The sequence below is a fragment of the Emys orbicularis genome, chromosome 2 (genome assembly GCF_028017835.1).
Source record: "Emys orbicularis isolate rEmyOrb1 chromosome 2, rEmyOrb1.hap1, whole genome shotgun sequence".
Taxonomy (NCBI): domain Eukaryota; kingdom Metazoa; phylum Chordata; order Testudines; family Emydidae; genus Emys; species Emys orbicularis.
This window is the reverse complement of record NC_088684.1, coordinates 243,792,418-243,816,738: the sequence shown is the minus strand read 5'-3', so window position 1 is coordinate 243,816,738 and position 24,321 is coordinate 243,792,418. Positions and strand designations below refer to the sequence as shown.

At 41.2% G+C, this 24,321-nt stretch overlaps 1 protein-coding gene across 4 annotated transcripts in view; it reads right to left on the bottom strand.

Moving 5' to 3' along the window:
* DGKB (diacylglycerol kinase beta) overlaps positions 1 to 24,321 on the bottom strand; it is a 449,520-nt gene that overhangs the window by 424,122 nt on the left and 1,077 nt on the right. The window lies entirely within an intron of this gene.

Here is a 24,321-nt window from a genome sequence, read left to right as displayed (position 1 = left end):
ATATTTAAGTGTGACTTATGAAGAATTAGTGAATAGTATTTTCAATTATATATAAATATATTATAGAGACATATACACACACACTGTGAGGATGAGTTAAAAAAAATGTGTAGTAATTAAAATTCAGATTTTTGACCCCTGGGATGAAATGAAGGATCACATGGAACTATTCACCTGCTTTCAGTTAAGTATGTGTGTGAGCATTTGCAGAATAAGCTTTGCACTGGCACACCCTACCCAGGTGAATTTCACTGCATAGTTAAGTTTCACCAAAATAACCATGGAGATTAATCATGTGTGTAAACGTGTGGGGGTGAAATCCTGACCCTAGTGAAGTCAATAGGAGTTTTGCCATTGACTTCAGTGGGGCCAGACTTTCACTCTGTATTTCTCAGCAAGTGTTATTTATTGTGTTTGTAACAGTAAAAATAAATAAATTGTGTTGATACTAAAAACTGCACATTCAAAAATGCATTTCCTGTATAATGGTATTTTCATTATAGTACTTTGAATCCTTCTCAGCTGCCAAACAGAAATCACAAGAAGTGTTCCCAAACTCTTCATTTTTCCCCAGGTAATTCTGAGTTTTCACAAGCTGACCTGTTTTATCCCTCCTTTGGGATTTATATTTATGAATTAAACCATCAGAAATAAATTTCTCCAATAAAATGTTACTGTTTTAAATGACCATGTTACCTTGATTTTAATGAGCTATGGTTGTTCATCTTTAAATCAAGTACATTTCGGAATCTTAATGAAATATCAGAATATTTTCTCACAAAAAAATATTCTCTCAGTTCTAGAAAAGGAATAAACATTCTTCACACTAGATAGTAAATAATAAATTATAATGTCTTCTAAATCATAGCAGACATATCAATATTTTTATAAAATTTGCCAAACTCCCCAGAGATTAAAATAAGCTTGATGAGATAAAATTAAGGATGTAAATAAATATTAATTAAAAAAAAAAACTACTAGAAAATTGTCAAACAGATATTTGAAAGTTTCAAAAACAACTATAACTCTGCCCTGCCTCTGCCTATTGGTCATCACTCTTTATACTTCCACCCACCCTACCCCACCTCCATTTCTAGTATGAGTTACAGACCATAGTGCTCCCTCCCAAAGTAAATATTGATCCATGAACAACTACCCACCACATAATGGCCTGCAATCCAACAATTTTCCATTTGGCAATATGGCCAGGAGATTTTAAGATCTTGGGGCAAATTCTCAGGTTGTGTAAATTGTCAGAGCTCCATTGAAGTCACTGGCTTCAACAGAACTATGAAAATTTACATCAGCTAAGGATCTACCGATTGGTGTTTTACAGGCCAGATACCCAACCTTCTCATATGCCACTGCTCCTGTTATGTAAAGTAGAGCTGGTTGGAAATTCTCCTGTGGAAGGTTTGTCCCATCTGAGAATGTTTATGTGCCAAATCAAAATGTTTCATGAAGACAGTTCTATTTTGATGAAGTTGTGACAGAACCAAGGTTCACAGGTCCCCTTCAGCCCACCAGGTGGTCTGATGGGAAGACAGCTCTTGTCTCAGTGGATTCTTACAGGTTCCCATCCCATCAGTCCTCCTGGAGCTGAGGCTGTAAATAAAATATTGAATATCACAAGATGATAAAATCACAAGAGTTGGCAATGCTGGTACAGGTTAGAGTTCCTTTCCTTTCCTGGTACCAAGGAACTCAAAGAACATGACCTTGTGACAATGGCTAGATTGACAAATGCAGTGGAATTCCCAAATTTACCAAATTGTATATTCTGAACCTGTTCAACCACTGAATTTTTCCACTTTCATGGAATTGGTAAAGTTGAAGTAACACAGTAGTATATCAGACCTTCTATGTCTATTATTATAGTACTGAAATACCCCCAAAATACATAGAGGAAGCTGGACTTGCATTAAACAGACACACAGATCACTCTTGTTGCTTATGATATCAACAAAAGCTTTTAAGTCTTATATGCTATATATTATCCTTAAAATAGCTGAAGGCTTGTTTATGAAAGGAAGCTATTGATAAATCCTGTGCCATTTGTACATAAAGTTATAATCCAACATTTCAGGCTGTTACTAAGTATTTGTATGTTTTTGCTGTTTTAACTGTTCTGTCTCCCCCGAGATTTAAGCATTGTTATTCTCTGTTCATAGAGACAGCAAGGAAATCAAATTCCAACCATGTCTAGCAAAAGAAGGGAATGAGAAAAAAACAACACTATCTACTTTCTAGAAACCACTTGCTTGCCATGTATGGCTCTGTTAAGACAATTCTCACTGGAGGAAAATGAGCAAATGAATTGCTTTGCTGGCAAGAAATTTGCATGTCCAATTAGTCATAAGTTGATTAATTTGGAAACAAACCCACTTCTGACATCATGATCACATTTATACTGTGCAAGCAGAATAAAGTTCAGATCAATAATATATACATTTCAATAAGTGCTTTAATAGGGCCAATTTCACAATGCTGAAAACAATTATGAGCCAAATGAACTGGGAGGAAAAATTTAATCATCAAAATGTGCACGATCATTGGGAATTGTTTACCACCACCTTACTAGATACCCAAAAAAGCCACAATCGAGGAAGAAGGCTGTGCTGGTTTAAAAACCGACCTGGTTTAGAGGAGAACTGAAAGCAGTTATTCTATATATACACAGTATAACCTCAGAGTTATGAGCACCAGAGTTACAAACTGACCAGTCAACCACACATCTCATCTGGAACCTGAAGTAAGCAATCAGGCAGCAGCAGAGACCAAAACAAAAAAGCAAAAACCAAATACAGAACAGTACTGTGTTAAACGTAAACTACTAAAAAAATAAAAGGAAAGTTTAAAAAGAAGATTTGACAAGGTAAGGAAACTGTCTCTGTGCTTGTTTCATTTAAATTAAAATGGTTAAAAGCAACATTTTTCTTCTGCATAGTAAAGTTTCAAAGTTGTATTTAGTCAACATTCAGCTGTAAACGTTTGAAAGAACCATAACTTTTTTTTCAGTTACGACCATTTCAGAGTTACGAACAACCTCCATTCCTGAGGTGTATGTAACTCTGAGGTCTACTCCATAATAAGTGGAAGAAAGGGCAAGTTGATTGTATTGAACGTAAATCAGAAGTTAGGAATTGCAGAACAGTGAAAAAAGAATAAAAAGAATCAAAACGGACAAGAGAAATCTACCACCAGCAGAGTTAAGGACAATAAGTAGTTTTTAAAACATATTAAGAAGAAAAAGAATCCTGACAATGATATTGGTCCACTACTATATGGAAATGGTAGAATTATCGATAATAATGCAAAAAAGGCAGAAGTGTTCAATACATATTTCTGTCTTGGAGAAAAACAGATGATACAGTCTCATCATATAGTGATAATACCCTTTTCATTCCACTAATATCTCTGGAGGATGTTAAACAGAAGCTATTAAAGTCAGACATTTTTAAAATCAGCAGGTCCAGACAACTTGCACCAAAGGATTTTAAAAGAGCTGGCTAAGAACTTGCTGGATCATTAATGTTGTTTTTCAATAAGCCTTGGGACACTGGGGAAGTTCCAGGAGACTGGAAGAAAGCTAATGTGCCAATATTTAGAAAGGGTAAATGTGATGAACTGGGTAATTATAGGTCTGTCAATTTGGCATTGAACCCAAGCAAGATAATGGAACAGCTGATATGGGACTAGATTAATAAAGAATTAAAGGAGGACAATGCAATTAATGCAAACGCACATGGGTTTATGGATCACTTGGTAAACTGGGTGCAAGCCAACAATATGCATTCTAATATGGTTAAATATAAATGTATGAATCTAGGAACAAAGAATGTAGGCCATACTTGCATAATGGGGATCTCTATCCTTGGAAGCAGTGACTCTGGAAAAGACTTGGGGTTGTGATGGATAATCAGCTAAACGTGAGCTCCCAGAGTGATGCTGTGGCCAGAACAGCTAATCAGATCCTGGGATGCATAAGCAGGGGAATCTTGAGCAGGTGTAGAGAGGTTATTTTATCTCTGTATTTGGCATTGGTGCACCCACTGCTGGAATACTGTGTCCATTTCTGGGAAGAAAAGGGGATTATTCTCCCCCTTGTTTTTCAAGCTCATCTTTCCCTCTCTCTCTCTCTCTAAAAGAGGGTTATCACTAAGAAGTCATATGAGAGGCAGCTCTTCAGCAATGCTAAGTCATTTATAAAGACCAAAAAGGAGGCCAGGAAAATATATCATCACATTTTAGACCATCCAGCCAGGGCCGGCTCCAGGGTTTTTGCCGCCCCAAGCGGCGGAAAAAAAAAAAAAAAAAGCCGTGATCGCGACTGGCGGTAGCTCCACCGCACCGCTTTCTTCTTCGGCGGCGGGTCCTTCCCTCCGAGAGGGACCGAGGGACCCGCCCCCGAAGAGCCCAACGTGCCGCCCCTTCCCTTTGGCTGCCCCAAGCACCTGCTTGCTGGGCTGGTGCCTGGAGCCGGCCCTGCATCCAGCCCCCTAACGTTTCTGGAGGCCCCGTTTGTCCCTGTATCACCTATCTTTCTGATGTTCTAAAGGGTTATGCTTTATGAAATTGAAACAGACTCCCTTCTTGGAATGAAAATAATACTATAACAAAAAATGCCCTACTATGCATGGAAAACATTAAGGTTTCATGTGTAAGCATTCAACATTTAGGAAATTATGATTGTAAGAAGAACCTCAACTCTGCACCAGTATTGGTATCTTGGTGGCTTTGAAGCTGCTGTGTAATAATTATTGATTATATGTTCTATATGTTTGTCTAATGGTAAGGGATATTTACTGTATGAATATATTTGTTTAGTTTAACAGCAGCTGTTGGACAAAAAAACAGGAAGGCAGGACAATGACTTGGGATAAGATTTCCCTCAACAACCACTTGGGGTCTGTATGTGTGTGCAGGAGGAGTCTTACAAGACAACGGGAGAGCAACTCACCTGGTGGAGATAATTCAACCTCCTGTGGAGCTCAGCAAAATTGGGTTTTGGACAGAAGGTCCAAGCCCAGGGACAACTGAGAACAAAAAGCTTTGTCTAGATTTAAGGAAAGGCCCTCAAGAACATGGCAGAGAGACCTAAGTTAAGGCTGGAGTGTCAGGAAAGTTAAATATGCCCAGGGTGTATACCAAGCCTTTAGGTCAGACAGAAATGAATTGTAGACCTTTTGTTGTTTTTAAAATCCATTTTCTCTTATGCTATGCTTTATTGTTTGTTTAGCGTAGGAACATTTGGTTTCAAGAAGGCTATTTTGGGTCAATGCAATTCAGGGGTTACAAGCTCCAAAAGAGAAAGATTGCAGATCCTGAACCCGATCGGACCTGCTGGAATAATCCACATCAATACATGGTCAATGCAGTAGACTGGGACCCAGTCTAAGAGTGGGAGAATTGTATGATTCTACCTCAAGAAAAGGTCAGGGCTCAAGGCCTAACACCTCTAGGGTGCAAGAGAAATCAGCAAGGGATCAGAGCCAACTTGCCTTGTAATCATGATAGCGTGTGTTATGATATAGTCCTAACTTGTGTGATTACATACTATTGCTCAAATAAATTTTTATTTCAATAATGGTCCAGTACACATCTTTATTGAGATAGTACTTTAATAATTTAGCCAGTGGCAATATGTTGTACAGGTTCAACCAATAAAACAGCATTCATTAGGTGCTATTTATCAGATGAGGTTTTAGCGGTTAATGTAAATGGCCTACGTGAGCTTAATCATGCAATCTGTTCAGCACTGCTAGAAGATGCTAACTTTCAACTTTCCACAACGACATTTCAGCTCAATGTTTTTTGTAGGGAAAATGTTTTTTCCCCATGCATCTTGTACGCCAAAAGAGTTGAACCATTTTTGTTAAAACCTTCCCCAAACACGTTCACTTTTGGACAGAGACCAAGCCTGATAAATTTCAGGCAAAAAGGTGAAAGAGTTTTTGAATATTTATAATAGAGGGGGATAGAATGAAAACTCTTATACGACTTTATGGTGGTCACTACTGTGCCCCCTATAATTCTTCATGTTGTATGGCATGTATACAATCCATACGCCTGAGGGCATTCTGCACCAAAAAATTAAAAATTCTGCACACAATATTTTAAAATTCTGCAAGTTTTACTTGTCAATAAATAAATGCAGAGGCTCCAGCATGGCAGTGGGCAGCACAGGCCACTGGCTGCACGAAGGGGGGAGATCACCCTGCAGCTCCCTCTACCCCTGGGACACGGACTCAGCAGTGAGGCTGCACCTGACCCTGACACAGCACAAGGCCTGGGCCTGCTACAGAAACACCCTGGGGCCCTGCACCTCTGCACCAGGCACACCAGGTGTGGGGCAGGCAGGCTCAGCCAGGCAGGATCCAAGTGTGGAGAGGCTCAGTGGGGTGAGAGGGTGCGGGGTGAGAGGATTCTGTGTGGGACAATCTGGGTGCAGGCAGCTCAGTGGGGAGTCTAGGCATGGGGGGGATCTGGATGCACTGAGGCTCGCTGGGGGGGTTCCAGGTGCAGGGGCAATGGGACTCTGCAGGGACTTCCAGGTGAAGATGGTTGGGGCTCAGCGGAGGGGTCTGGATGTGGGGGATCTCAGCGGGGGAGTGGGAGTTGGTGGGGTGGGGGTCTGGGTGCAGCTAGTTGGGGTCAGTGGCATGGGGTCTGGATGTGCGGGCTCAGTGTGGTGCAGAGAGTGGGGCATCAGGTGGAGTTTGAGTACAGGGAGCTCAGTGGGGGTAGAGAGGTGAGGGTCCAGAGGCAGGGGGTCTGGGTGCAGGGCAGCTCCAGATGCAGGGGTCAAGGTTCGTGGGGTGGGGTTCAGGTATGGAGGGCTAGGGGGGTTCTGTATGTACCAGGGGAGGCTTGACAGGGGTGTCTGGGTATGGGAGGTCCGGATGCACACGGGTTGAATGGCTGAGGAAGCAGCTACGCGTACAGTGACCCCTCCCCCCACAGTTGAGGAGCGATGGGGGCAGGAAGCATGGGAGGATGCTGAGCTTCCTGCAGCTGGGGGAGGTTTCTGGGGGTGGGTCTGACATATCCCCAGCCACTCTTTGCAGGGGAAGAGGCAGTCCCATCCTCTCCTGCCTCCAGCCCAGCCAGGACTAGCAGCTGATCCTGGCTCAGGGTAGGAGCCACTGGCTGGGGTGTCCCAAGCCCCGTGGTGATTTACCTCTCTGCCAGCTGCTCTGGGTGCCTGAATCAGTGTACCTGCTCCGCTAGGGAGTGGTGCATGACTGCTCTTGCAGCTTCCCTTTAGTTCCCTGTCAGAAAGCCATTTTTTTCTGCGAGGAAGCAAAGAAATCTGTGGGGGGACATGAATTCTGCTCACGCGCAGTGGTGGCACAGAATTCCCCCAGGAGTAAACCCATAGCCACATCCATACCTCATTCTGGCACTAGAGTAATGCATTTTTTTATATGTTGATTGCACTCAGACAAAAGGTACATTTGAGAATATGTGCATTAGAACTGACAGAGTAAATCATTTACTTGCTCGCAATGTTCATGCTGTCAAGGCTTTGGCATATCATATGTCATGCAGATCCACTCTGCTGAAAATAATGTCATCCCCTACCCTTTAGCTGTACTGTTAAGAGATATGCCAGAACCTTGTCAAAATATCTCAAGTCTGTGGTCATTCACAAATGGCAAACAGGTGAATTTGTCTATGTTCATACATTACCTCACCAAAACAAAAACCCCACAACCCTGTTTCTTCTGAGAACTCTAATTTTAAAAGAAATAAAATGATCATCCAAAAGGTCAAAGTAAATACATAAATGGCATAGTGAGGAAGGTAACTTCCATTTTAAGTATAGGTTTAAAGGCTGAGAAATTCAAAGCTGCTTAATGAATCTGAACATTGAAATCTCATTCAAATTCCCTTGGGCACTCAAATTCCCTAAGGCAGCTTTGGAAATCTCTGCCTAAATGTTTTAGCTATCTTTTATGTTACATCTAAGAGTCAATAAACAATTAAGATATCACAATGGAGGATATATTTCTTTTACATATAAATATATAAAATATATTTCTTTTACAATGTGTAACTATTATCTGCAAGTCAATCCCAGATCCTGCAATGAAGATGTGAACACATGTAACCCAGTACCCAAGTGGAATTCCACTGGAATTAATGGGGCTCCAGGTTGGTGCAGGGGTTCACCTATGTTTATCCCAGCAAAATCAATCCCACAACTAAACTCTGAGGCCAAGATTCTCAACATGGGTGCCTAATGTTCCCACTTAAATCAGCAAGCGCTCCCTGAGTGTTCCACATTTCTTACAATTAGGTCATTTTTAGGGGTGCCTAAAGATTGGCACTTAAGTTTGGCCTTACTATTTCAGTACCTATATCTAGAATAAGACTGTATTACTGAAGTCCTCTATTTTTATCCCTTATTGCACCATACTATACAACTTACAAGTATGTGATGATCCTTTTATTGGCAGTTTTCTGGCCCCTTTTGATTAGATAAAAGACTGGCTCACCTGGTTAGTATAATACAGATGCTGTCATGTGCATGCCTTAATCACAAAGATGACTCATCATGCACCATATGTGCCTTTCTTAGTCATGTAAAAGCTGGAAAAATAAGAATAAGAATTCAGCCAGTTGTGTCTTGTGGGGGAGTGATCCCTTCGTAAGAATTAAGAACTGGATTACTATTAATCTCTTTAGAATTCAATGCCAGTCAAGTCTTTTAGAAGCCTGCAGATGATTGTGTGACTAATTTACATGCAGCAAAACAAATACATTAATTGGACAACAACGTGGCCTCAGCAAGGAAGCAACCAGGTGCATTTCTCAAGCTGTTTGTCTCTTTCTGCCCTATCTCTGCTCTCGCTTCCTCCCTGGTTCTGCTGCCTCCTCCTTTTGGTCTCTTCCTTCTTTCAACTCACTGAACGTGATGATGAACCCACACTATCCCATTGGAGTGCACCACTCCTTCCACTTTCCAAATGCTGTGTGTGAGAGAGAGAGAAGTGCATTTCCCCTTTAAGTACGCTGACCCCACTCTAATTACACTGCCTTTTTAAATAGATCATCAAGTTGAGACAGCAGCTGCTGCCAGCAGGCTCCCTCCATCCTGAGCCCTGTCGTGTCCCCTCCCTGCTCTGTGGAGGTGGGGTACAGGAGCGGGGGGAGGGGATACCCTAACATCAGCACCCCTCTTCCCATCCTCCCCTGCACAGCAAGCAGGAGGCTCCTGGGAGCAGCTCCAAGGCAGAGGGCAGGAGCAGCACACGGCAGTGGGGGGGAGGGACAACTGAACTGCCCGGCAATTGATAACCTGCTGGGTGGCTGCCGCACAGGGAATTTACGGGAGCTGATGGGGGGCTGCTGGTCCACCCTGGTTCCAAGTCCCCACCAGCTTGCTCTAACAGGCTGCTCTTTCTGCAAGCAGTGAACAAAGCAGGCGGCTGCCAAACAACGTTATAAGGGAGCATTGTGCAACTTTAAACGAGCATGTTCTCTAATTGATCAGCTATGTAACAACAAAACAACGTTAACCGGGATGACGTTAAGTGAGGAGTTACTGAATTTTGAAATGAGATTGTGTTGTATCCCCCTTCCTGAAAAACAAGATGCTGATCAGGTCTGATTTGCATCACCTCACTGGCATGCCCAATGGAAGGCTGAAAGTGAATACCTTATGTAATGGTTAATGTCCCTAGTTGCAGTTATGGCCAACACTGAGCATTGGAGAGAGCAATAATAATGTGTGTTCCTTAAGGGTAAGCATAATTGCTGTTTGGAGGCATTAACAAAGAAACTAAAGTGGGAGGCCAGTATTTACTTCCCATTGGGCGTGAATTATAGTATAGGGTGCCATTAGTTAAGCAAGGTAGGGAGAGCATGTAGCAAAGTAGTGGTCTGGGAAAGCAAATAATCTATTTAATTTATTTCTTGTCCCATTCAGTAGATTTCACCAGGCAGCTAAGATGGGTGTCTAATTTTCATTTTCAGCCTTAGGTTTTATATACTGATCAATCTGAGTGTAACTGAGTATCTCTCTCTCCCTCTCTCTCTCTCTAACTATTCAGATTCAAAGCAGAATATTTTGGACAATGAGAATGAATGGAGTTTTTGAATTAAAAGATTCTGGAAGATAGAGTTACCATATGTCTGGATTTTCCCGGACATGTCCGGCTTTTTGGGCCTTAAATCCCTGTCCGGGAGGAAATCCCAAAAAGCCGGACATGTCCGGGAAAATAGGGAGGGAGGGGTCGTGGGGCTTGGGTCCCGGCCGGAGCCGCTGGGGCCGGCGGTGCTCGGCCGGGGGCCAGAGCCGCTGGGGCCGGCGGTGCTCGGCCGGGGGCCGGCGGTGCTGGGGCCAGCGGTGCTTGGCCGGGGGCCGGAGCCCCGGGGGCCGGAGCCGCTAGGCTGGGGGCCGGCAGTGCTCGGCCAGGGGCCGGAGCCGCTCGGCCAGGGGCCGGAGCCGCTGGGGCCGGCGGTGCTTGGCCGGGGCCGGCAGTGCTCGGCCGGGGCCGCTGGGGCCTGCGGTGCTCGGCCGGGGGCTGGGGCCAGGGCGGGCCAGAGCCGCTCAGCCGGAACCAGGGCCGGCGCCCCAGAGCTCGAGCCGAGCCGGGCGGGAGATGCCGGGGCCAGAGCCTCTTAGCCTGGGCCGGCCGGCCGCCGAAGGGAGCCGCTCGGCCCGGGGGGCTGGACTGGGCCGCGCCTCGCCCCGCCCCAGCCTCAGCCCCAGCTTACCTGCTGCCTCCCTGTTTCAGGCTTCCGGCAAACATTTGATTCGCGGGAAGCAGGGGAGGGGGAGGAGCAGGGGGCGGAGCGTTCAGGGGAGGGGGCAGAGTTGGGGCGGGGACTTTGGAGAAGGGGCGGAGTTGGGGCGGGGCGGGGAAGGGGCGGAGTTGGGGCAGGGCCGGGGCCCCGTGGAGTATCCTTTTTTTAAATTAAAATATGGTAACCCTATGGAAGATTCCATGGCATGTTGGAATAGAAGTTTAGGAGTAGGAGATGTATAGGTAGAAAGGATAGTTGAGAGAAGGCAGTGGCAGTTGGGATTTGCAATTGGGATTGAGCAGTTGACAAGAGGCAGGAGGAAGGAGAGGCAGGGAGGGAAGGCTAAGAGGAAACAGGATAATGAGTGTAAGTCAGGGATTTGTTAACCCTTGAGGGCTCAGCCGACTGCTAGTTCATCATTTCGCAGTAAGGCATTCCCTGGGAAATATCCCACCCTCTTCCACCCTCTGACTCCACCACTTCAATCAAGCTTCACAATCATCATTGCTGTGTACAGTATTACATTGTTTGTTTAAAACTTATACTGTGTATATGTATATGAATAGAGAGAGAGACTTTTGTCTGGCAAAAAAAAATTTCCCTGGAACCTAACCCTTCCTCCCCCATTTACATTAATTCTTATGGGGAAATTTGATTCACTTAACATCATTTCACTTAACGTGGCATTTTTCAGGAACATAACTACAATGTTAAGCAAGGAGTTGCAGTATAACCCATTCCAATGACAATAAATTAAATCAATACAATTAAAAATGGGGACAGTCAAACTGGAGATTTAAGTTGTCTACAAAATTCACAACTAGCCTGGTTTTATAGATAACAGTTAGGTATTTTCAGGTTAAAGTCAAGGGCTTTGGTGCAATATGTGATTTTCCTTTCATGCTGGAAAACCAAAATGCACACAGTGTATAATCTACTGAAGAAACATAGATGTCCAGTTTCCTTATTTATTAGGCTCATTAGTTTAATTCAACACAGTCATTTTGAGTAATTTCTCCAGCTTTAATCTACTAGAGGTGACGTACAACTCGAAGAGGTCTGACTCAGCCCCAAAATAAAGACTTTCTGTAATACAAAAAGCATATTACGAGTTTCCAGGAAAAAAAAATTGAGGCATGTGATTACATTGGGTCGTGCCTAATTATGCAGAATTACGTGTAGCTTTTTGATGTTAAGGCATATCCTGAGCAACAGTTTACATTTTCATGCCTGGAATATTTGAAAGGCAATTCAGATGAGTGTCCGGAAGGAAAGGAAAGGTTCTGTCTGCTAACTTGTTTTGACAGTTGGAGTGTTGTTTTTGTAAGTTACACATAGTTGATACAGGTATCACAGGTTTTGTGGGTAAATGAGACAACTAATGTAGTGTGGAGGGAGAAGAAGGAAAATTAAAGCAACCCAGGGTTTTGTTGGGATCCTAAGTAATGGGATAGCAGGAGAATTGAGCTAGATGAGAAGCAGGATGACCTGGGTTATTTGGCAATTGGAGCTGCTTATTAATTGCACCACATGCATGGTTAGCACCCACTAAATGTTCAGTGCTGCAAAGTATACAGTAAAAAGACAGCACCTGCTCTGAGGAGCTTACAATCTAAAAGAAAGGTCAGCATCCCTCCTGTAAATCACTCATTGTACCGAACTAATACAGGTCTTGTGGAAGTACCATAAAATCAACTACTACTCTGAAAGTCCCTGATAGAGACTTTGATACCAATTCAGAAAAGAACATAAGTGCATGTTTAACTTTAAAGCACATATTTACGACCATCCATATTCAACAAAACACTTCAAAAAGTGCTTAATTTTAATCATGTGCTTTACTGTTTTGCTTAATTAGGGCCTATATGAATTGGTTGGAAAGTATTCGAGTGCATTAGGGAAGAAGTGACAATTTATTACAAATGCCATTCTTTTAAGGGTCTATATCAAAACTGCAACATTATTTTAAAGCATTTATTATTTAAAAAGGCATAGCAATGTGATTGCAATCCTGTTTGGTAATACCATATTTTAGAAAAAGCATCTGCTTGACCATTTCTGCAGATTAGAAGATGAAGTATTGAGCTTGGATTTAAGCAGCAACATGACACGATTTAGCAAGTCTAGCTAAATTCATAGGGTAGGCACCATGGCTTTAAATTTATGATAAACCAATGAAGTTAGAAGCAAGTCATCATTCTTTTACCACAACTACTAGCTAATTGCTAATTAAAATAATGTTGATTGCCTTACTTAGTTAACAGCTTTTCAGTATGAAATTTCTTTTATACACTTGCAGAATCTTTACAGGAGACTTCCACAGAAAATGCAATAGCTCTTGTAGAGCTGCTTCATCATCAGTGGAAGAGAAAGTTTACCCTATCTCTACAGTTTTCTTCTGTTCAGTAGAGGTCATTTGGATTCCTTTCATCTGATCCCCCTCTTTGTCACAGTCATTCTGTTTCATACAAAATGTTTACTATTCATTGTATACAAATGTTCATTAAAAGCAAACATTTCTGAATTAAGTGTTATGAGCGTTAGCTAAGCTACCTTTCTGGATCGCCTCCACTGCCCTTTTCTCTATAAACCTATTCTAACACTATTCTGATTTTTTTCTAAATTCATTCCATTCTGAGGTCTGATCTCTCTCAGCTTCTTGTCCTCTCCAGTAACTAATTTAATATGGGAGCTGTAAGTTTACCAGGCACCCATGGGTCTTGGTCTGCAAACCCTTTTAAAAACATGTTCTGAAATTCAATATGAAGACATTTTCATATTTTCTGAATATATATATATATCCTTCCTTTTGGTCTTTTTTCCCTTTGTTTTTTCTTATTTAATTTAGTATGTATTTTTTTATTTGCTTTCTTACCACTCAATTCATCCCATGAATCATGGCTCATACTTCAATCCACTTCCTTGGCCTCTGCTCCCTTACTGTTAAAGATCTTTGGAGAAACTCCCAGGACCATAGTGACTTCCTCCAGTACAGGGAAGCCCAATCTATGGCCCGTACACAGTCCACCAGAGCATTTCAAAGGCCCTCAGGCTGCTTCAACACAATATACTAACAGCAGATTCATTAATGTTTTTCCCCCTGTTTTCTATCATTCTGATACACGTTTTATGCACTGATTTCTTTATTTGTTTTTAAATAGACAATACTGTACATAGGTTGTTTCTATCTAAAAACATACAAAGCAAGTTGAACTTAAAATATAAATCGATACAGGTGACTTTAAATCTTATTAAAATATGTAGAACCTGTTTGTTCCATACAAGGTTGTGCTTAGGTTTACATGGCCCTCCTGTGTAGTAAGGTTGGGCACCACTGCTCCAGTACACACTTCCCCTTTCCTCCTCCAGCTCTTCCATTTTTCTTACAAAACAGCAACATTTTTCTTCCCTCATTGAGGCTCATGATTGCACCTCCAATATCTATTTGTAACCACTCGTATAAAACTGGACTAATGCAGTGGTGAATCAAGCACAGATATTTTAACTCCCTTAACTGCTCTGGTCTTTGTTTCCTGTGATGTCCCAGGTCCTGAACCCAGGCCTGAAAGTTCCTAGACAGCCATCACATCCTGGCCTCCATCTAATGTCTGGTAAAACCTGGTGGACCAAGAAACTAGTAGGACTACAACCTGAGCCAAGGCAACACCCACAGGAACTGGCTCCACCAGTTGGCCCAACCTCACTATTTAAGCCAGAAGGAGAGACAGGAACTTGTCTGAGCAACCAGGTGATTTCCTCTTGCATTGGACTCTGCTTCTGCCTGTTTCCTACACCCAACACTGTTCCTGCTCTGCTCCTGTCTCAACCCGGCCTTCACTCCTGATCCCACCATGCTCCTGCTCTGTGCTTGCTCCTTGCCTCTCCTCCAGTTCCTGCCCTTACACCTCGCCTCCAATCATCAGTTAATAGTCCTGGCTCTGACTTCCGACTCTGGCTTGACCCTTGGCTCTGGCATTTGGTATCTAACCCAGCTTTGATTCCTGGCTCTGGTAAATCAGTAGATACCAGGTCATCTGGTACTCACCTTTGGCTTTATTACTCAAGCTACATGCCTGCTCCACCCACTGGACCAGACTCCTGCTCTGACCACTAGGCTAAACCACCTACATCCTGATCCATAACGCCCCGACCCCTTTCCTTACCTATTCAATCCTCTCTCATCCTCGTTAGTGTCATTTAAATAATTTACCAGCTATTTGGATGCTCCCCAGTCCTCTCATTTTTCAAATACTGGCCTCTATACAGGGAAGCACTTAAGCACATGGTTAACTTAAATCATGTACTAAAGTCCCTATCCTCCTCTGGTCACACTCCAAACTATAACTACTGTTTTCCCTTCATTCATTTGAGTTTCCTTTACTTAAGGATACATGGTGGTTCCTTCCAAGCAACCATGACAACACTGATATGCCAAAAATATTAGCTATTAACTAATATTCTGATAAAAGAAAGGAAGCTAAATTCTGCCCTTACCACTGTGAAGACCCATTGATATAAAAGAGAAACTAAACGCAGGAGGTGTCCACTATCAATTTCATATAGTATTCAATTAATAAAAAAGGATATTTTTAATTTCAACAGACAAGTAAAGTCTCAGAATTCCAAGGATATTCAATATGTCTTTCTGGGTGAAATCACATTATCTCTGAATAGGCCAGTTAGTGCATCCTGACGTATTGCATTTTTCAAAGTAAATCCATTATCAACAGCTAAATCACAATTACATTCAATCCAAGATATGGTACCTTTATCAAGCAACAAATAGTTTTGAAACATTTGGTTTCAATATATTCAAGGTTTTATATGAAGTGATCTGACCTTTAAGCAAAAACGAAACTTATTATTTTGTTAACCATATAAAACAGTACTATATCATACAATATTGGCATTTAATGGCAGTATATTCTTCCAGTATATTCCAAATTGCTTTACTAAGCAATAAATTGTATACCACTGTGCAGTGTCTTTCTTCAGACAATCAATAATCTCCCAAAACAGCCAATAAAATTTGCAATGCTCCCAACAGAACTACATAGTGGTACTCCTGAATGTCCCAATAAAACTCTTCCAAAGCAACACAATGAGCAATATATTTTCAGTATTTCAAAAACAATGAAAATGCATATAACCATGAACATATTAAAAATATGACTCAAACTGTTATTTAAATGAATAAGTCATAAATTGAATGTGAACAATGGTATCTTTATTAGCAGAAAGCATAGCCAGAATAAGGCAATCCAGGGCCCTTGGACCACCTTGATATACGGGCTCCACCATGCAGCCCTGCTGCACCCACGCCCCATTGCAGAGACACAGAAACAGAATAGGCCTCCTTCTCCCCACACAAAACAGCAACAATTCCTCTCAGGAGCAACAGGGATGGGAGCTTTGCCCGCTTCTTGAGAGGCAGGAGTAGCAGCAGAAGGGCCCACTCAGCAGCAGGATATATCTGTTGAGTGGGTTGGCCAAGATCTCTGCACTCCTCTCCTCCTGCCACACACATTCTTCTACTAGGGTGATTTTGATGGGCTCTCCAGCCAGTGGATCCTGGAGTGAACATCTGATAGAGCCAAATAAGGCAGTTCCTGCTTCTCAGAGCTATTGTTTCAGGTTGTGTGCTGACTCAGGAAGAAAGGACTGTATTGGTTACACTTGGGTGGGATACATTTTCAAGCATTTCTTCAAAACCAAGAGGGCTCACAACTTTAAAAAAAAAATTAAAGCCGATATTCTGCCATAATTACACAATTCCAGGATTTTTTGTTTGTTTCCTCTCAGCTTGCTGAACTGAAGTTATAATTCTTTGTTTGTGCCAGCATAATCAATTCCACAGAAATCAGTTATATTTATCCCCCTGTATCTTCCATGTAGGGAATGAGCAACAGGAACAGATGAACTCTTAAGAAATGAAAGATTTTGTCTGCTTTCATGCAAATGTCCATAGGAAAAAAGTAGATAATGAGAAAATAAATGCAAAAAACATGTCAGAGGCATAATTAGTTCTCAAATAATGTTTTCTAGAATTTTAATAAGCTGTTGGTTAGGTTTTGTTTTTTTTAAACTAGCCAAAGTAATTTATCTTCAAAGGTAGTATCACTTGATGCTGCAACACCTTGGTTGCAGTATTAGGCAAAGTCCTAGAGGTGTCTCTGGGTTTTCTTTTAGCACATCTGTTCAGACAGAATTCCCTCTCAGTCTAGAGTATGGGAAGAGTCCATTGCTCTAATGGATCAAGCCTCAACGAGGGAGAGGAAACACCTTTTGTCCTTCAGGATTCTGAAGATGATATGTCTATGCTGCAATAAAACACCTGCGGCTGGCCTGGCTTAGCTGGATCAGGCTCGCGGGGTTTTGGCTGTTGGAGCTATAAAATTGCAGTGTACGCATATGGGCTTGGGCTATAGCTTGGCCTCAGGAAGGAGGGTCCCAGCACACAGGCTCCAGCCTGAGCACGAACATCTAGACTGTAAATTTGATAACCCCACAGCCTGAGCCCTGCGAGCCCGAGTGTGTTATCGCAGTGTAGACATACCCTGAGACACGGTAAGAAACAATGCCAGCATTTAAGGCCTGTGAATCTCACAACCAGAGAACCCCTGATCCGGAAGAGCTAGAAATATCAGCGCTCATTTTCTCTCTCTCTCTCTCTCTCTTTTTCTTAAGGAAGTTTCTAAAAGTGTTCCTGGCGAAGATATCCTTAAAAATATAAATTTATGAAAACCAATCTCCAGGACTAAAAGTTTGTCACTGTGATTTTCCCTAAAGATTATAGGTTATTCATACTCCCCCACTACAGCCATTCAGGGCTGGGATTTGAGGACCTGTGGCTTTGCTATTTTTAGTACTGCTAGATCAATTTGCAGCACTGACTCAGCTGCCACTGATGGCACTAGGGTGGTAGCAAGCTCCCTCCCAGCTGGAGCAGCCACTATGCCCTTTGGTCACAAAGAAAGCAGCTCAGGAGCATGACATGCTGCATGATTCAGGAGAGCAAGATCAGCCTAAGAGCAAGGCACTGTTTTCTAATCCTGCTTCTGGAATTAAACAAAGAGCCATATTTTAGGATGATTGACATCAATGGGAGATTTGACATTGATTTAATGGGAGCCCTAGTTTCCCCATCTGAAAATGAGATGTCCCATTGAGCACTGACCCTCCCCAAACTAATCCTGCACATAGTGATGTGATCACAGTGGAGAGAGTTACATCACCCAGCTTCACCCACATTTCTCACTACCCTAACCATCCAGGCTGCTATTGTTATTAATAATATAGCATCACGCATGCACCTGGCACTTTACAAACACTCAAGGAGGCAAGGTCTCTCCTTTTGGACTAGGGGCCTGATCCTGCACACAGACTACCCACCGACTTCAATAAGAGCTTTTCATGTGCAGACCTTGCAGTTTCAAGAATACAGGCCTGATCCAAACTCCTCTTTTAGTCAATGGAAACACTGCCCTTGATTTTAACAGGAATTGGATCAGTCACTCAGTTGGACTAAGAAACAAACAGTAAAAGGTTCAGGAACAGAGAGAACAAAGACAGGGGCAAAGAGGTGATCACTGGTGGAGGTCCAATAGGAAGAGGTACATCTTTCTCTTCTACTCCATGAGTTATAACTTGTATGCATTTCTCTATGCTTTGCTCTTCAGGATTTGGCATCTACTCTATTTTCATAATCATAATGTATTCAAAGAGTAGTTTATTTTATTTTTATTTTATCATCTTCCGTGTTCTAAAACCACTAAAGGATAAGCCCCCCCAAACTTGCACTACCTCTTCTTCATAAGAGTAGCAGCTATGAGAATTTAACTTGATCACTTAACTCCTCTCTTTGGAGGAGATAAAAGAATAACTATAATCTGGAACAATTATTATTTTTAAAAGTCATTAGCTACTGAAGAGCCAAATCTGAACTAAAATGTACTTTCATTTCCACAAATTCACTTTTCTTCTCTTTAAATGAACATTTGTGTTGCTCCACAAATTGGCCTTTAAGCAGAAAATTAATTAAAAATGGAGACTGTAATGATCTTGGGGTTCATTAAATAACAAACTACTGAATGAGAAAGAATAAAACTTTAATAAAACAAATTGGAGAACGTCTCTGGTGAACTCAGCCATGGGGTGTCCCCAGCGCCTGCCTTCAGGGCACATCTCCAAATTCCTATGTTCATAATACTGTCCTTATGAGGGAACATCTCTAAATTATAATCTTCTACAAACATATTTCTACATCCTCCCTCTTAAAGAAAAACAAATTAACTTATGTACACACATACATACATATATATATATATATATATCAACAGCTAACAACTATTTAATAACAATTCTCAACCCATGTAGTACATTTCCATAAACCCAATCTGTCAACTACCTAGAGAGGAGAGGTTACCAGCAAATCACTCTCGAGTGAGTCTTTCCCACTCACTTTCCTCAAATACCCCTTCTCCAGGCAGGTTAGCAAGTCTCTAAACATCCTGAAAGACTCAATCTCCCACTCTGATCTTCTCAGTATTAGCCTTTCACTGGCATCTGAGTGGCTCTCTTGTTCCTTGACAGTTTCTCCTTTGTGCCTCAATGATAAAGGATCAGTCAGATGGGAAATGCCAGAGTCAAAGTGTTGGAATTTTCTGGGATTAGTTGTAAATCCCTTTGATTATATTGAAATGTGTCTCCCTGGTCTGTCTAGAGTACATTAGATCTTGGAGGCAGCTGTTCTTTAATGGTACCTCTTTGGCCCATAGTATTAGAGGTGTGATTCCACAGACACACTCCATCACCTGGGTTAAGAGATGGGAGATCACGGGCCCTTTTGTCAAAATAATATTTCTGCTTCCACTTCTGATTTTCATCTTCTGTATGTTTTCATTGTTATGAGATTTCAGCAAGATATCAGTGCTTGTTAAATAAGATCTGATCCTTTTTCCCCATTAACAGCAGAGCTGGAAAAAATCCATTCTCCTAGGGTGTACTTCGGTAAACAAGTTATGCTTTATACAGATCACTCCCATCGTCAAAAGTCTTTTTCATAAGGTTCTTTATTGTCCGCATAGACCTTTCCAAATTCCATTTGATTGGGGGTAATTTGGACTTGATCTTTTGTGATGAAAAATCTCAATCTATGGCAAATTGCCTAAAATCTGCACTGGAAAATTGCAGCCCATTATCGCTAAAGACTTCATCCGAAATTCCATGTCTGGAGAAGTTTGCCTTCATGCTGGCGATCACTGACTTACTATTAGTATGGTGCAGTGTGCAAATTTCTGAATACAAAGAATAATAATAATCTAGGACTATTAAATAATCCTTTGATGGCCAGGTAAATAAATCAGTGCCTCATACGGCCTTTGTGGAACTGGATGAGGTCTCAGTGAAGGAAGGTGTCTTTGTTGGTCCTCAGATTCGTGAACTTCTTCGAGATGATGCATTTGACCATGCACCGCGTGGCAAGGAAAAGACAGCATGGAAAGCCTTCCAGTTAGTGGCAATAAATTTTCTCGGAAACAACAAGGCAGACAACTACAGGTTGTTGGTGGAAAACCTCCTCCAGGCATACAAAAGCCTTGGTTGCAACATGTCACTAAAGATACATTTTTGGCACTCTCATCTAGATTTTTTTCCACCGAACTGCGGAGCAGTGAGCGACGAGCACGGCGAGCGATTTCACCAGGACATTGCAACAATGGAGAAATGCTATCAGGGCAAATGGAGCCCATCAATGCTTGCAGACTATTGCTGGACAGTGACAAGAGATGCTCCATTTAATGAATACAAGAGACAAGCCAAGAAGCGCCGAGTAGACACTGAATAGGACTAAACTATGTACAGACGTTTTTTGCCTTTTGTTTCATAATAAATTTTATTTATATAACCCTTTTGCTGATTTTTAAAGTGTTATATAAACAGGACAGGTGAAATATTATCATGTAAAGCAACCATAAACACATGAAAAGACCTAGGTTTACAATTTATGATTAAAACTCTACTATCTACACAATATACATAGACATAAAATGTAAAAACTTAAATATCTTAGAAACAGTAGCCAATCAGTTGTTTTAATTGTCATATTTGAATTCAGCACATCAAAATACATAATAAATAGCACATTTTATCTCTGAAGCAGACGACTTCTCAAAAATTGTAGACCAGTGTTATTTTCCCCACATTTATGCCAGAGTGTCCCAAAGGCAACACACTGTCTGGGGCCATGCTGTGATCCACACCTTCCACATAACCATCTGTACCCTGTCTTCCCCCAGCAGTGCTTTTCATAGCAAGTGGTTCCACTCTCTGATTTGACCTATTCTGACTATATTCTTTTGTTCTCAGTGAATTCAGCTCATTGGCTTGTGCTTTCACAGTTTCTGCTGCCCTGCATATTTGGAGAGCTTTTTCTAAAATTAAGTCTCCTTCATGAAGTAGTCTCTCTCTTAACACATTTCCTTTAAAACCACAAATGATTCTATCTTTGACCAGAGACTCGATCAGCTCACCAAAGTCCCAGGTTTTACTGAGTTTCCTTAATTCTGCGACATATTGCTCTATGGTGTCATTAGTTTTTTGCATGCATGTAAAAAATGTGTCTCTCAAAGGTTTCATTCCTTTTTGGCATGCAATATTCCTCAAATGTAGTCAGTATTTTACTTAACTTCATGCTTTCACCTTCTTCAAACTGAAAGTTGTTATAAACATCCAATGCTTCCTCCCCAACAACATGCAAAAAGACTAATGTTTTCACTTAATCATTTTTCTCCTCTGCCCCTACGGCTGCTAAATACAATTCAGATCTCTGTCTGAATTTTTTCCAGTTTTCTGCAACATTGCCTGACAATTGTAGACTGGATAGAGGTTGCAACACATCCAATTTGTGGCTTTTTTCCACCTTCTTAAGCTAATCAAGTTACTATTGCGCTCACCAAATACATGCAAAAGCCTCTGTGCCTAGCACTCCAAATGATTCTCTGGTGCCTTTTTGTCTCTGCTTTCCGTTGCAAACACAGGTGCTAATTTCAAAATGACTGCAGTTTCCTTCTCATTCAGCACTTCTGACACCATGTAATAATCTTGGGGTTCATTAAATAAGGAACCAGTGAATGAGAAAGGAATAAAACTTTATTAAAACAAACTGGAGAGCATCTCTGGCAAACTGTTCTACACAGCCATGCGGTGTGCCCTGAAGGTAGGGCCAGATTTCCAATTAGGCACAGTAGGCACATGTCTAGGGGCACCAACAATCTAGGGCGCCTAAAAGTTAAAAGTTGGTTAAGAGTTTAATTTTTCACGGAAAACACAAAGGTCAACTGTAGGCAGGGGAGATGCTAAAGATGCTGTGCCTAGTGACATGTAAGGTGTAAATCCAGCCCCGCCTGAAGGTGGCGGTTGGGAACATCTCCAAATTCCTATGTTCATTATACTGTCCCTTATGAGGGAGCATCTCTAAATTATAATCTTCTACAAACATCTCTCTACATAGACCAGGAGGAGGAAAGATCTTAAACTGGAAATAAAGTGTTGTCTCCATATTGGGAATTTCTGTAGCTACTCTTAGTCTATTTCTTTTTGTAGTAGGAAAGGATGAGCTCAAAACTGTGAAAGTCTCTGGCCCTGCATGACATCATCCAATAAAAATGTTTCAATAGATAGCACAGAAAGCATTTTTTAAATCTCATACCACATTCCCACCTCTATACTGCAATGACGACAAGCCCCAATGTACTACTTAGGTAGGTCCTATCCACAGTTGGATTCCAAGGACATGACCGCTATAATCATATTTAAACATAGTAGTTGGGAGATGTACACTTATTGCCAACTTCTGGGTAGCACTTTAAGTGACATTTCTTGTGACAGTGAGCAAATGAGGAGGAATCTGGGTGAATACTCTCCTTTACCCTCAATCCACACTAATCAGAAACTGGGAAAGTCCCTAAGACTCAGTCCTTGAGGAAGCAGGGCCTTTGATTTAGGGAATACATTCACTGGGCTATCAGTCCTCGCCTCTAACAAAGCTAGGATCAAGCTATAAACTAGATCTGGGTGAAATTTTTCATTCAAAACTTTTTCTCAGTGAGAAAGGCTGTTCAGGTCAACTGAAATAGTTTGCAAATTCATGTCAATTTCACCAAATTGTTTAGGTTTAAAAAAAAAATCAAAATGTTTTGTTCAACAGTTTTGAAATGAAATGTTTTGATTTTTTCAATTTGTCAAAATTTCTTTCAATTATATTTTAAAAAATTGATATTGAAATGAAATGTTGAAGTGCTTAAAAAGGTTTCTTTCAATCTCCTGGTGCATGTAATACACTACCAAATATCTCAAAGGGTTTGGTGTACCATGCCAGTCACGCCAACACACTGCAGTTAAAATAATCTAAAGCATGATTTTATAGTATTGTTCCCCGTCCAAAAAAAAAAAAAAAAAATCCTGTTCACACTGTTTTGCTGTAGAAGCATTAGCCTGATCTCAGTGAGGATTGGTAAAAGGGTCTGACTGTCCTAACAATCACTAAGGGCTTGATCCAAAATCCATTGACCTCAATGGGCTTTGAATCAGGCCCCAAATGAGAACTATACACATCAGCACTAACTGAAATAAAAACTGTAAATGTTATCTTTCTCAATTACAAACTACTATAACTGTTAAGAGTTTTCTGAAAAGTTAAAATTATACATAACATAATGTAGTTACGATTTTAGAAAATTAAGCTTATATATCAAATTAAATGCAAGAAACAGTAAATGCTAATCCAATGTGATAGTCTGTGGCTGGCAAATGAATCACTGATATATTTTATAATTTTCATACATAGCATCTCATAAAAATATGTTATTCATAAAAATGTTTAACATGCTGTTTGAAAAAAACAATTGGAGCTTGTTTAACCCTTTCTCAGTTCCTATGGAGATATTACAGTATCCAATATGTGTTTTCATTTCATATTACAAATATTATTGTGGATCTAAAAGTAGGGTGACCAGATAGCAACTGTGAAAAAACGAGACAGGGGGTGGGGGGCAATAGGTGCCTATATAAGAAAAAGTCCCAAAAAACGGGACTGTCCCTTTAAAAACGGGACATCTGGTCACCCTATCTAAAAGTGTGTTGCTCTGGCACTATTAATTTGACATTTGTGCTGACTGATTTCCTAACAGTCTCACTGTGACAGTCAGCATAGTTCTAACTATATATCATGGAAATAAAAGCATACAATATGCAAATAAAAGCATTTAATATACATATTGTATCATTCCTTATTACTGTTACAATATTACATCTGCCAGCTCATCTAGACTGTCAAAATGTTTGTGTGTTCCTATTCTTATTCCTTCAGTAACTGCTAAATCCATAAGCCCAAAGATACACCTTGTTTAAAGCTCTGTTCTTTTACAATTTTTATCCTTCTGAGAGTGGTATTTGGTATAAGACTCAGATTTAGGGTACACTGGAAACATATCCTGTAATCCAATTCTGCCATAAATATTTATATCTCCTTCTCTTTTCTCAACATTAGTTTTACTATTCTCAGTAGTT